Source organism: Pseudophryne corroboree, chromosome 10 (assembly GCF_028390025.1).
Source record: "Pseudophryne corroboree isolate aPseCor3 chromosome 10, aPseCor3.hap2, whole genome shotgun sequence".
NCBI lineage: Eukaryota > Metazoa > Chordata > Amphibia > Anura > Myobatrachidae > Pseudophryne > Pseudophryne corroboree.
In genome coordinates this window covers 244911128-244925378 of record NC_086453.1, presented here as the reverse complement: position 1 = coordinate 244925378, position 14251 = coordinate 244911128, and the positions used below count along the sequence as shown (strand labels likewise).

The following is a 14251-nucleotide window of genomic DNA, read 5'->3' as shown; positions in this document are numbered from 1 at the left end:
TAAGTTTTAGCATTTTAAATATTGTGAGAAACACATTGTCCATCAACGGCTTACTGGAAACACAACAGAACACGTGGATGTGATTCGTCAGCATCGCGATGCGTCCATCGTTAGCTCGTCAATCACAGCGGCACCTCTACAGTGCATCATCAAGAACGTGATATCGCAGACGCGCCCCCATCTGTAAATGTCAAATTGCTTTCTAACAAATATTAAAATGCCCACTCTAATATATACTGTGGAAGCCTGCGCATCTTGGCCCTCATTCCGAGTTGTTCGCTCGGTATTTTTCATCGCATCGCAATGAAAATCCGCTTAGTACGCATGCGCAATGTTCGCACTGCGACTGCGCCAAGTAACTTTGCTATGTAGAAAGTAATTTTACTCACGGCTTTTTCATCGCTCCGGCGATCGTAATGTGATTGACAGGAAATGGGTGTTACTGGGCGGAAACACGGCGTTTCAGGGGCGTGTGGCTGAAAACGCTACCGTTTCCGGAAAAAACGCAGGAGTGGCCGGAGAAACGGTGGGAGTGCCTGGGCGAACGCTGGGTGTGTTTGTGACGTCAAACAGGAACGACAAGCACTGAACTGATCGCACAGGCAGAGTAAGTCTGAAGCTACTCTGAAACTGCTAAGTAGTTAGTAATCGCAATATTGCGAATACATCGGTCGCAATTTTAAGAAGCTAAGATTCACTCCCAGTAGGCGGCGGCTTAGCGTGTGTAACTCTGCTAAATTCGCCTTGCGACCGATCAACTCGGAATGAGGGCCCTTATTACCATGTGCTATGAATGTGCGCTATACATCGCAAAACACTGCATCCCATAAGAGAAAACAATACACCCACACATTATCTGAGTTCCAAAGCTCATTGATGTATATATTTGTTATTAAAAGGATATGTATTCAATATATCACAATGTACAGTATATATATAGTTACATGGTTACAATTTACACAGTAAGCAGTTAATACAAACTAATTCAAATACATACATGGCCAGCGATACAATTACTATATTTTGCTCAAATAAAGTCTCCCCTTCATATCACTCTCTCTCTCTCAGTAAAATCATGCAGCCACTGGACTGTCAGCATCTCCATCATCATCTGGGATGAAAAGAACAGCCAGCTCTTGTGTCTGCAATCAGCTATATACTATGTAGTTTGGGGGAGTGCACAGACTAGTCTAGGGGAGGGAATTTTCTCATTCATGATGAGTCATTGGTCAGTTAATATGCAAGCCTTGAAGACATCAAAAGGGCTGGCCTGAGTTTCCTGTATATCACATGCTTTGAATGGAATCCTTTTGTTCTCATCAGAATTGTGGCTTTATATTTCTACATTCAATCATAACTACTCATAGCAATGTGCTACAACTGGTTACTGTGACACCAAACACGACATGTCCATCTTGCTCTGCTCCAATAATACACATACATGACGTTACTCCATTATATAATTTAAAACATTATGATGTCTGGCGCTTGATATGTTCAACTTATGTGCTGTATGAAATATGTGTCGAATCTATCTCTGTGGCATGTCTGTGTAAATGCGTATGTTACCATATATTGCTGTGCTCGCTGCGCGTATTTGCAAGTATAGCGACTCATAATGTGTGGAGTCTGTATATTCTCTCTATGTAATATTTTTGACTTCGACATGTTGCTGCTGGGTTGTGTATGTGTCCATGTCTGCAGATTAGTAACTGTAATAAAACTTTGTCAGGTTAGTGGCTGGTAGTGTGTGTCATTCTGTACCCGGGGGTGTGCGGGGCGCCCTCTCACTGGTGACAACTTTGGTCTGCCGTAATGTGTAAAAAGTAGAGATGAGCAGGTTCGGTTCTCAGAGAACCGAACCCTACCGGACTTTCCCTTCCGAGCCCGGATCTGAGACAGGCTTGTGTTTTCCCGCCTGACTCGGAAACCCGAACAAGGCAAAATGTCATCATCCCGCTGTCGGATTTTCACGGGATTTGGATTCCATATAAGGAGCCACACGTTGCAGCCATTTTCACTCCAGTCTCGGAGAGTGTATTGAGAGGACGTGTCCTCAGTGTTCAGTGTCTGTGTGGGGGCGGGAAAGTGGGATGGCGAGTCTTGTGCTGTGTTGTGCTATCCAGGCCAGTGTAGTCAGTGTATTGTGCTGCATCAGTCCAGCCAGTCACAGTGTTGGTGTCCTCTGCTGCTATATGTCCCCAGTGCTGAAGGCTTGCATTCTTGCTGTGTTGTCCTGCATTAGACCAGGGGAAGTCTCTTGTGCATCAGACAAGTGACCAGTCACAGTGGTGTTGTTCTCTGCTGCCATATATCCAGTGTAGCTGTGTAAGTCCCTTACAGTGTTGTTGTGTTGTGCTACATCAGACCAGTGGTAGTGTCCTGTCCATCAGTCATTCCAGTGACGAGGCAGTCACAGTGGTATACGCTGCTGCTATATGTCCACTGCTACAGTATTATAATAATAATAATAATAATAACAACAACAACCACAAGTCCCTTACAGTGTTGTTGTGTTGTGCTGCATCAGACCAGTGGTAGTGTCCTGTCCATCAGTCATTCCAGTGACGAGGCAGTCACAGTGGTATACGCTGCTGCTATATGTCCACTGCTACAGTATTATAATAATAATAACAACAACCACAAGTCCCTTACAGTGTTGTTGTGTTGTGCTGCATCAGACCAGTGGTAGTGTCCTGTCCATCAGTCATTCCAGTGACGAGGCAGTCACAGTGGTTTACGCTGCTGCTATATGTCCACTGCTACAGTTTTATAATAATAATAACAACAACCACAAGTCTCTTACAGTGTTCAGTGTTGTTGTGTTGTGCTGCATCAGACCAGTGGTAGTGTCCTGTCCATCAGTCATTCCAGTGACAAGGCAGTCACAGTGGTATACGCTGCTGCTATATGTCCACTGCTACAGTATTATTATTATAATAATAATAATAATAATAATAATAACAACAACCACAAGTCCCTTACAGTGTTGCTGTGTTGTGCTGCATCAGACCAGTGGTAGTGTCCTGTCCATCAGTCATTCCAGCGACCAGGCAGTCACAGTATACGCTGCTGCTATATGTCCACTGCTACAGTATTATAATAATAATAACAACAACCACAAGTCCCTTACAGTGTTGTTGTATTGTGTTGCATCAGACCAGTGGTAGTGTCCTGGCCATCAGCCATCAGTCATTCGTGGGCCGCATAATTTGTTATATAACTCCAGAAAAATAATGGAGAACAAAAATTTGGAGGATAAAATAGGGAAAGATCAAGAACCACTTCCTCCTAGTGTTGAAGCTGCTGCCACTAGCCATGACATAGACGATGAAATGCCATCAACGTCGTCTGCCAAGGCCGATACCCAATGTGATAGTAGGGGGCATGTAAAATCCAAAAAGCCAAAGTTCAGTAAAAAGAACCAAAAAAAGAAATTTAAATCGTCTGAGGAGAAACGTAAACTTGCCAAAATGCCATTTACGACATGGAGTGGCAAGGAACAGCTGAGGCCCAGACCTATGTTCATGACTAGTGGTTCAGCTTCACATGACAATGGAAGCCCTCATCCTCCCGCTAGAAAAATTAAGAGAGTTAAGCTGGAAAGAGCACAGAAAAAAATGTGCGTTCTGAGATGGTATCACAAATCCCCAAGGAGATTCCAAGTGTGTCGGCGGTTGCGATGCCTGACCTTCCCAACACTGGACGGGAAGAGATGGCTCCTTCCACCATTTGCATGCCCCCTGCAAGTGCTGGAAGGAGCACCCACAGTCCAGTTCCTGATATTGAAATTGAAGATGTCACTGTTGAAGTTCACCAGGATGAGGATATGGGTGTTGCTGGCGCTGAGGAGGAAGTTGACGATGAGGATTCTGATGGTGATGTAGTTTGTGTAAGTCATGCACTGGGGGAGACACCTGTTGTCCATGGGATGAAGAAGCCTATTGTGATGGCCGGGCAAACTACCAAAAAAGCCACCTATTCAGTGTGGAATTATTTCTCCACAAATCCAGACAACAGTTATCAAGCCATCTGTTGCCTCTGTCAATCTGTAATAAGTAGGGGTAAGGATGTTAACCAACTAGGAACATACTCCCTTATACGTCACCGGCAGCGCATTCATCATAAGTCAGTGTCAAGTTGTGAAACTTTGGGTAAGAGTGTAAGCAGTCCACTGACACCTAAATCCCATCTTCCTCCTGTACCCAAGCTCCTGCAAGCCACACCACCAACTCCCTCAACGTCAACTTCCTCCTTAGTCAGTAACATCAGTAGTCCTGCAGGCCATGTCACTGTCAAGACTGAGGAGTCCTCTCCTAACCGGGATTCCTCCGGAGGATCCTTGAGTGGTACGCCTGCCGTTGCTGCCGCCGCTGCTGTTGTTACTGCTGGGAGTCGATCGTCATCCCAGAGGGGAAGTCAGAAGACCACTTGTACTACTTCCAGTAAGCAATTGACTGTCCAACAGTCCTTTGTGAGGAAGATGAAATATGACAGCAGTCATCCTTTTGCAAAGCGGATAACTGAGGCCTTGACAGCTATGTTGGTGTTAGACGTGCGTCCGGTATCGGCCATTAGTTCAGTGGGATTTAGAGAATTGTTTGAGGTACTGTGTCTCCGGTATCAATTCCCATCTAGGTTCCACTTCTCTAGGCAGGCGATACCGAGAATGTACACAAACGTCAGAAAAAGAGTCACCAGTGTCCTACAAAATGCGGTTGTATCCAGTGTCCACTTAACTACGGACATGTGGACAAGTGGAACAGGGCAGACTAAGGATTATATGACTGTGATAGCCCACTGGGTAGATGTATTTCCTCCCACAGCAACAACAACAGCAGTGGCACCAGTAGCAGCATCTCGCAAACGCCAACTCGTTCCTAGGCAGGCTACGCTATGTATCACCGCTTTCCGTAAGAGGCACACAACTGACAACCTATTACGGAAACTGAGGAACATCATTGCAGAATGGTTTACCCCAATTGGACTCTCCTGGGGAATTGTGATATCGGACAACGCCACCAATATTGTGCGTGCATTACATCTGGGCAAATTCCAGCATGTCTCATGTTTTGCACATACAATTAATTTGGTGGTGCAGGATTTTTTGAAAAATGACAGGGGTGTGCAGGAGATGCTGTCAATGGCCCGAAAAATTGCGTGCCACAGTCAGCATTCTGCCACTGCGTGCCGAATACTGTAGCGCCAGCAAACACTCCTGAACCTGCCCTGCCATCAATTGAAGCAAGAGGTGGTAATGAAGTGGAATTCAACACTCTATATGCTTCAGAGGATGGAGGAGCAGCAAAAGGCCATTCAAGCCTATACATCCACCTACGATATAGGCAAAGGAGGGGTAATGCACCTGACTCAAGGGCAGTGGAGAATGATTTCCGTCTTATGCAAGGTTCTCCAACCCTTCAAACTTGCCACACTTGAAGTCAGTTCAGACACTGCCAACTTGAGTCAGGTCATTACCCTCATCAGGCTTTTGCAGAAGCAGCTGGGGAAATTGAAGGAGGAGCTAAGACGGAGCGATTCCGCAAAGTATGTGGTACTTGTGGATGGAGCCCTTCATTCGCTTTGCCAGGATTCAAGGGTGGTCAATCTGTTGAAATCAGAGCACTACATTTTGGCCACCGTGTTCAATCCTAGGTTTAAAGCCATGTTGTATCTCTCTTTCCAGCAGACACAAGTGTGCAGAGGTGCAAAGACCTGCTGGTTAGTAAATTGTCAACTCAAGCGGAACTAGACCCATCAACAGCTCGTCCTTCAATTTCTCCCGCCACTTGGGCTGCAAGGAAAAGGATAACATTTTCTAGCCCACCCGCTGTCAGGAGCGAAAGCTGACATCTGGTCCGGACTGAAGGACCTGCCAACGATTACTGACATGTCCACTGTCACTGCATATAATTCTGTCACCATTGAAAGAATGGTGGAGGATTATATGAGTGACAGCATCCAAGTAGGCATGTCAGACAGTCCGTATGTATACTGGCAGGAAAAAGAGGCAATTTGGATGCCCTTGCACAAACTGCTTTTATTTTACCTAAGTTGCCCCCCCCCCATCCAGTGTGTACTCCGAAAGAGTGTTTAGTGCAGCCGGTAACCTTGTCAGCGATCGGCATAGGAGGTTACTTCCACAAAATGTGGAGAAGATGATGTTCATCAAAATGAATTAGAAATTCCTCCGTGAAGACCTTTACCAGCAATTGCCTCCAGAAAGTACACAGGGACCTGTGATGGTGGATTCCAGTGGGGACAAATTAATACTCTGTGAGGAGGAGGAGGATGTAGACAGTGAAAGGGGTGAGGAATCGGAGGATGAGGATGAGGTCAACATCTTGCCTCTGTAGAGCCAGTTTGTGTAAAAAGAGATTGATTGCTTCTTTTTTGGTGGGGTCCCAAAGAAACCAGTAATTTCAGCCACAGTCGTGTGCCCGACCTTATTGCTGAAATGATTGGTTTGTTAAAGTGTGCATGTCCTGTTTTTGCAACATAAGGGTGGGTGGGAGGTCCCAAGGACCATCTTGCACCTCTTTTTCTTCTTTGCATCATGTGCTGTTTGGGGACTAGTTTTTTTAAATGCCTTCCTGTCTGTAACTGCAGTGCCACTCCTAGATGGGCCAGGTGTTTGTGCTTCACACTTGTGTCGCTTAGCTTGGCCATCCAGCTACCTCATTGCACCTCTTTTTATTCTTTGCATGATGTGCTGTTTGGGGCCTATTTTTTAAATCTGCTATTCTGTCTGCCACTGCAGTGTCACTCCTAGATGGGCCAGGTGTTTGTGCCGCACACTTGTGTCGCTTAGCTTGGCCATCCAGCTACCTAATTGCACCTCTTTTTCTTCTTTGCATCATGTGCTGTTTGGGGACTAGTTTTTGAATAGTGCCATCTCGTCTGCAACTGCAGTGCCACTCCTAGATTGGCCAGCTGTTTGTGCCGCACACTTGTGTCTCTTAACTTAGTCATACAGCCATCTTGGTGTAACTTTTAGGCCTAAAAACAATATTGTGAGGTGTTCAGAATAGACTGGAAATGAGTGGAAATTAATGTTATTGAGGTTAATAATACCATAGGAGCAAAATGACCCCCAAATTCTGTGATTTTAGCTGTTTTTATGTTTTTTTCAAAAATCACCCAGATCCAAAACCAAACCAAAACACAAAAGGGTGGTTCTGGAAAAACCTAGCCAAAACCAAAACACGAAAGTAGAATTAGAATCAAAACACAAAACACGAAAAGTGCCAGCCGCACATCTCTAGTAAAAAGGGGACAATACCTGCCGTAATGTGTAAAAATGGGCCTTTACTAGCCATAATGTGTAAAAAGGGGACTCTGCATGCTTTAATTTGTAAAAAGGGGACTCTACCTGCCGTAATGTGTAAAAAGGAAGGCCCTGCCTGCCGTAATGTGTAAAAAGAGGACTCTACCTGCCGTAATGTGTAAAAAGGGGACCCTGCCTGCTGTAATGTGTAAAAACGGGGGCTCTAAATGCTGTAATATGTAAAAAGGGGACTCTACCTGATGTAATGTGTAAAAGGGGCTCTACCTGATGTAATGTGTAAAAGGGACTCTACCTCGTGTAGTGGCGCTACTGTGCTGCGTAATTTGAATAATGGAGACTACTGTGCACCGTAATTTGAATTGGTATTATTCTGTGGTCACACTCCTTCCCCATGAAGCCACGCCCCTATATTTTGGGCATGTACTGGCCCTATTTTAAATAAGAAGGGGAACCGATACCGTTTCTTGCACAAAGCGCTGAAATGTCTAGTTACAGCACTGCTCATGACAATATAGATCAATATAGAGCTTTTTTACCCCTATGGTACTCAGTGTATGCACCTTTTCTTTTTATAATTGTTATATAGTTGCCTCCCCCCCTTAAAACTGTAAGCTCTCATGAGCAGGGCCTTCTTCCCTCATATGGTTTCCTTTCCTCACTTATACTATCATCTCCTCCTCACTTGGGTTCTGCTGCCCTGTTGCTTATTTGAGTCTTATGGGGTAAATGTAGTAATGTTTATAAACAATGTCCATGTCCTGCAGTGTTCAGTACTCCACTATTCATACTATTTCTGATTTTGTACTTTGTAAGGCGCTGCAGACCGCTTGTGGCACCGTACAAATAACTTACAATAATAATAATATAATACTTATAAGAAACTAGTTCCAGAAACAAGAAGCTCGGAGTTGTACAAGTATGTGATATTATAAAACTAGGAGAGATATTAGAAAATATACACTGCTCAAAAAAATAAAGGGAACACTTAAACAACACAATGACAATGTAACTCCAAGTCAATCACACTTCTGTGAAATCAAACTGTCCACTTAGGAAGCAACACTGATTTACAATCAATTTCACATGCTGTTGTGCAAATGGAATAGACAACAGGTGGGAATTATAGGCAATTAGCAAGACACCCCCAATAAAGGAGTTGTTCTGCAGGTGGTGACCACAGACCACTTCTCAGCTCCTATGCTTTCTGGCTGATGTTTTGGTCACTTTTGAAAGCTGGCGGTGCTTTCACTCTAGTGGTAGCATGAGACGGAGTCTACAACCCACACAAGTTGCTCAGGTAGTGCAGCTCATCCAGGATGGCACATCAATGCGAGCTGTGGCAAGAAGGTTTGCTGTGTCTGTCAGCGTAGTGTCCAGAGCATGGAGATGCTACCAGGAGACAGGCCAGTACATCAGGAGACGTGGAGGAGGCCGTAGGAGGGCAACAACCCAGCAGCAGGACCGCTACCTCCGCCTTTGTGCAAGGAGGAACAGGAGGAGCACTGCCAGAGCCCTGCAAAATGACCTCCAGCAAGCCACAAATGTGCATGTGTCTACTCAAACGATCAGAAACAGACTCCATGAGGGTGGTATGAGGGCCCGACGTCCACAGGTGGGGGTTGGGCTTACAGCCCAACACCGTGCAGGACGTTTGGCATTTGCCAGAGAACACCAAGATTGGCAAATTCGCCACTGGTGCCCTGTGCTCTTCACAGATGAAAGCAGGTTCTCACTGAGCACATGTGACGGACGTGACAGAGTCTGGAGACGCCAAGGAGAACGTTCTGCTGCCTGCAACATCCTCCAGCATGACCGGTTTGGCAGTGGGTCAGTAATGGTGTGGGGTGGCATTTCTTTGGGGGGGCCGCACAGCCCTCCATGTGCTCGCCAGAGGTAGCCTGACTACTATTAGGTACCGAGATGAGATCCTCAGACCCCTTGTGAGACCATATGCTGGTGCGGTTGGCCCTGGGTTCCTCCTAATGCAAGACAATGCTAGACTGGAGACAATGCTAGACATGTGGCTGGAGTGTGTCAGCAGTTCCTGCAAGACGAAGGCATTGATGCTATGGACTGGCCCGCCAATTCCCCAGACCTGATTCCAATTGAGCACATCTGGGACATCATGTCTCGCTCCATCCACCAACGCCACATTGCACCACAGACTGTCCAGGAGTTGGCGGATGCTTTAGTCCAGGTCTGGGAGGAGATCCCTCAGGAGACCATCCGCCACCTCATCAGGAGCATGCCCAGGTGTTGTAGGGAGGTCATATAGGCATGTGGAAGCCACACACACTACTGAGCCTCATTTTGACTTGTTTTAAGGACATTACATCAAAGTTGAATCAGCCTGTAGTGTGTTTTTCCACTTTAATTTTGAGTGTGACTCCAAATCCAGACCTCCATGGGTTAATAAATTTTATTTCCATTGATAATTTTTGTGTGATTTTGTTGTCAGCACATTCAACTATGTAAAGAACAAAGTATTTAATAAGAATATTTTATTCATTCAGATCTAGGATGTGTTGTTTAAGTGTTCCCTTTATTTTTTTGAGCAGTGTATTTTTTTGCTGTAAGAGTGTCACAAAATGAGCCACACTGAGCTGCCATGACAGACGCTCTCTCACCTCGCTCGATCAGTGATGGTCCTATCACGTCATAGCCGGCGGCTGCAATCTGTCTCTCCTTTCAGAAGTCACAGAGATCAGCATCCCACGTGGATCAGGCACGGAGCGCCGCCATCTTCAGGGGAGGCAGGGGAAGCAGTGCCTCCCCTGTGATTAATTATTTAAATAATAAAAAAAAAGATACTGATGACACATATTCTGTGTCATAAGTATCTTCTTTATTTAATTCTAAGAATTTTCCTGGTGGAAGTTACTTCGGGAGGCACTGATAGCAGTGCCTCCCGTGGATAATGGGAAGGGGGACAGAGAGGGGGGCGAGGCCAAGCACTGGGCTGTAAAAGCCCATTAAACGCGGCGCTGGGGGCGGCGGGTCCTGGTGGCGAGTGGCGTTGGAGGTAGCAGGGAGCAGCGGTGAGCCTGCGGTGTGTGCGGCTCTCCCCCCATCCTCGTCCGCCGGCTCCGTGCTCCCGCTCACCTCGCAGCCAGCAGCGGTGGCCCTGCGGTGCGTGCGGCTCTCCCCCCATCCTCCCCCGCCGGCTCCGTCCTCCCGCTCACGTCACATGCAGCAGCAGTGTCCCCCTGCTCCGGCTTCCGTCCTCCCGCTCACAGGCAGCAGCAGGTTAGTGGTTTTTTTTCCCTCTCTCTCTCTCTCTCTCTCTCCCCCCCCGCCCTGTGGATTTGTAAGATTAATGTACATTCAGACAGGTACCCCTACCCTATTGGATTCTACTGGACAAGTGGACGTGATCGGCGTGGGATGTAGGTAAGTAATCTCTCTCATTTTTACAGGTACCCCTATTGGATTCTACTGGACAAGTGAACGTGATTCTTGGCGTGGGATGTAGGTAAGTATGTGTGATTTTTACTTTCACGGTGTGTGAGTTGTGTTTTTATTTAGTATTTTTTTTGTTGTAGAACTACAGGTACCAGTGGGCCCTTTATTTTCCCGCATGCTGGTACTTGAGGTTCTCCAAGTACCAGCAAGCGGGGGAGGCTTGCTGGACCTTGTAGTTCCACAACAAAAAACAATATTCTTTTTTTACACAGATGGCTTTCAGCCCGGCACCCACCGCCCAGGGGTGCTGGAGACAGCCTCGGGCTTCACCCCTGGCCCTTGGGTGCCTGGAGGGGGGGACCCCTTGATTTAAGGGGTCCCCACTCATCCAGGAAACCCCAGCCAGAGGTGACTAGTTGGGGGGGTAATGCCACGGCTGCAGGGACCTACATAAATGTGTCCCCTAGCTGTGGCATTATGTCCCTGGCTAGTGGTTTTAAAAATACAGGGGACCCCTACATCTTTTGTCCCCTGTATTTTTGGAACCAGGACCAGGTGCAGAGCTGGTTGTCTAAATACGGGGAACCCCTGTCCAATTTTTCCCCCAGTATTTAAACAACCAGGACCGGCTCAAAGAGCCCGAGACTGGTTATACTTATGAGGGGGACCTCACGCATTTTTAAAAAAAAATTTTTTAAACCCATTCAGACCCTTCTCCATTAAGTTAATGGAAGCCCTGGACAACAAAATTGCATTTATGTCCTCCTCCCACTCCCTTCCCAGTCCCAAACACTAATTTAAAAAAAAATTCTATAAAAATGTACACTATATCACAAGTATGATGAGCAGGCAGGCAGCGGGCATTGGCGGCATCGGACTGAGATGCAAATTAGTGGCGGAGGGCTGGGTCAGTTGATTGTGGGCAAGTTTGTAAGTCATTGGTGTTGTCAGCGGGCATCGACTCAGAGGCAGTAGCGGGCATTGGCTCGGCGGCGGTAGGGGTCATCGGCAGGATTCGGCGGACATTATGGATGTAGTGCCTCACCAGCCACTGACCTCACTGCATGCCACTGGTCTGAGTCACATGTCGCTGAAGCATCAATGGAGTCTGACAGGAACAACAATCATCGGAGACCCAGGGGTATTAAAATCCTGCAAAGGCACTTCCTGGCTGTCAGTGCTTTGTTGTCTGTAGTACTGCTGAGACTCTTGAGTAGTTCTCGAACTGGCATTCTGTCTATGGGCTTTGGTGCAACTGTTATCTTCAGCACTCATTGACTCCTCAGCAATCCTGTAGAGCTGGTATTGATCGGCATCCATAGGCATGCGCACGGGGGGTGCCTGGTGTACACAGGCACCCCCTAATGTCTGACTCCCTCACATGCAACACCAAAAGCAGAATCATAGTCCCGGAGCTCCACTCGGCCCGTGGTACACGATACAACAGCAGCCACCCCCCACACACATGCAGATGCACCGCTGTTTATTGGCTAGTTTTGCAGAGCAGGTCCGTCTCATGGTGCTATGCTCAGCAGAAAGTACAGTATATGAGCTGCAATATCACAATGAGCTGGTGTAGAAATACAGAGAGGAGCAGGCTGCAGCTCTGCCATCCAACCTCTACTCAATGAGGTGAGCTAGGAAAGGAGGGTGCTGTATGCCCACACCCACTGGGGAAGTTGATGAGGGCTATGGACATTGATGAGGATGCTGATGAAGGAACTGGGGGCTGGGGAAGGTGCTAGGGGTTTAGGATGGTACTGACTGGCTGTGGACACTGATGAGGGCTGAGGAAGGTGATGACAATGGTTTTGAGGGGCTTTGGACTGATATGGGGCTGAGGAAGGTGCTGTTGACACTGAAGAGGAGCTGAGGAAGGTGATGAGGATGGTGCTCAGGTGCTGTCAACACTGATGAGGGGCTGATGAAGGTACTGTGGACACTGATGAAGAGCTGAGGGCTGAGGATGGTGCTGAAGAAGGTGATGAAGATGGGGCTGGGGGCACTGTGGACACTGATGAGGGACTTAGGATGGGGCTGAGAAAGGTGGTGAGGATTCTCCTGAGGGGCTGTGGACACTGATGAGGGGCTGAGGAAAGTGCTGTAGGCCTGAGTACAATACTGTGGACATTGATGAGGGGCTATGGATGCTGAGGAAGGTGCTGTGGGGCTGAGGACGGTGCTTTAGACTCTGATAAGAGGCTATAGACACTGATGAGGATGGTGCTGAGGGGCTGTGGACACTTACGAGGGGCTGAGGAAGGTGCTGTGGATGCTGATGAGGGGCTAAGGGCAGGGGATGGGGCTGAGGGAGGTGATGAGGAGGGTGGTGAGGATCTGTGGACACTGATGAGGAGTTGAGGAAGGTACTGTGGATGCTGATGAGGGGCTAAGGGCAGAGGATGGGGCTGAGGGAGGTGATGAGGAGGGTGGTGATGGGCTGTGGACACTGATGAGGGGTAGAGGAAAGTGCTGTGTGTCATGATCCTGACTGTTTTTCTCATATTTGGTGACTTACCTCTGCCATCTGCCCTGGATCCTGAGTCTTTTCTGCTCACTGGGATAAACAGCTTGCCAGTACCATGAGTTCCCTGAGTGCTGAGTTCTCTATCTGGAAGGTGAGCGTTAATGAGCTGCACCTGTGTTGATTACCCTTCTGTGTGAATATTGAATTCAGCAAGTCTCTCTATGCTGTGCTTACACAGCAATCATTGTTGTCATTATACTATATGCCTCTCTGACTCCAGTGGTCACCAGATACATTCTCCACTGTGCTCAGCTCTTTGGTGTTTGGGCCTAAAAGCCAGCATCCTCTGTTTATTTTAGGAGTTTAGGCTTCATTGTTTTTCTGGCCTGCTAGGCCTCACTCCAAATCAGAGCCTAACCTGGGGTACTGACATGACAGGGTCTGATCACCTGACCTGGAGCTATCCAATCCTGTGCCAGCCTGAGACTCTCTGAATCACCTGACTCTGTTCACCAATCACCAAGGACCAGGAAGTATAAGTAAAGGGACTTGTGTTACAGAAGCTGCCAATTCCTTGAGTCACACAGCTCAGTGTGAGTTTAGAAGCCGAGCTCCCTAAGAGGTAACACTATTACCTTAGTTCCTGTGAAACTCTGCTCTTTAGCTACCCAGTCTGGATTACAGTTGTGTTATCAGTTATATCCAGTATCAGTCTCATCTTAAAGACACAGCCGCAGTATTCTTCAGTCTAGTCTAAAAGTCACAGTATTCTTCAGTTTCGTCTTAAAGACACAGTCACAGTATTCTTCAGTTTCGTCTTAAAGACACAGCCACAGTATTCTTCAGCTGCAGTATTCTTCAAGACACAATAAAAAATAAAACAAGTGAGCGCTAGTAAAATTGGCTATGAGACAACTATACTTTACATTGACTGCAGCTTCTCAATTTGAGGTGCTGAACCTCAAAAAATCATGGACAATGGTAAAAAACAAAGAAGCGCTGTCATTGAAAGTATTATACAATTTATTAAAAATATATATATATGATAATCACAAACATAAAACCTGGTATCCTGTAATTTGATAACACAGCAT

At 46.9% G+C, this 14251-nt stretch overlaps 1 protein-coding gene across 1 annotated transcript in view; it reads right to left on the bottom strand.

Moving 5' to 3' along the window:
- The window catches only part of TTC12 (tetratricopeptide repeat domain 12), a 344406-nt gene that overhangs the window by 322590 nt on the left and 7565 nt on the right, over window positions 1-14251 (bottom strand). The window contains exon 2 of the mRNA XM_063943179.1: window positions 13793-14013. The gene's annotated coding sequence lies outside the window, so the exon portion shown is untranslated. The remainder of the gene's footprint in view (window positions 1-13792; window positions 14014-14251) is intronic.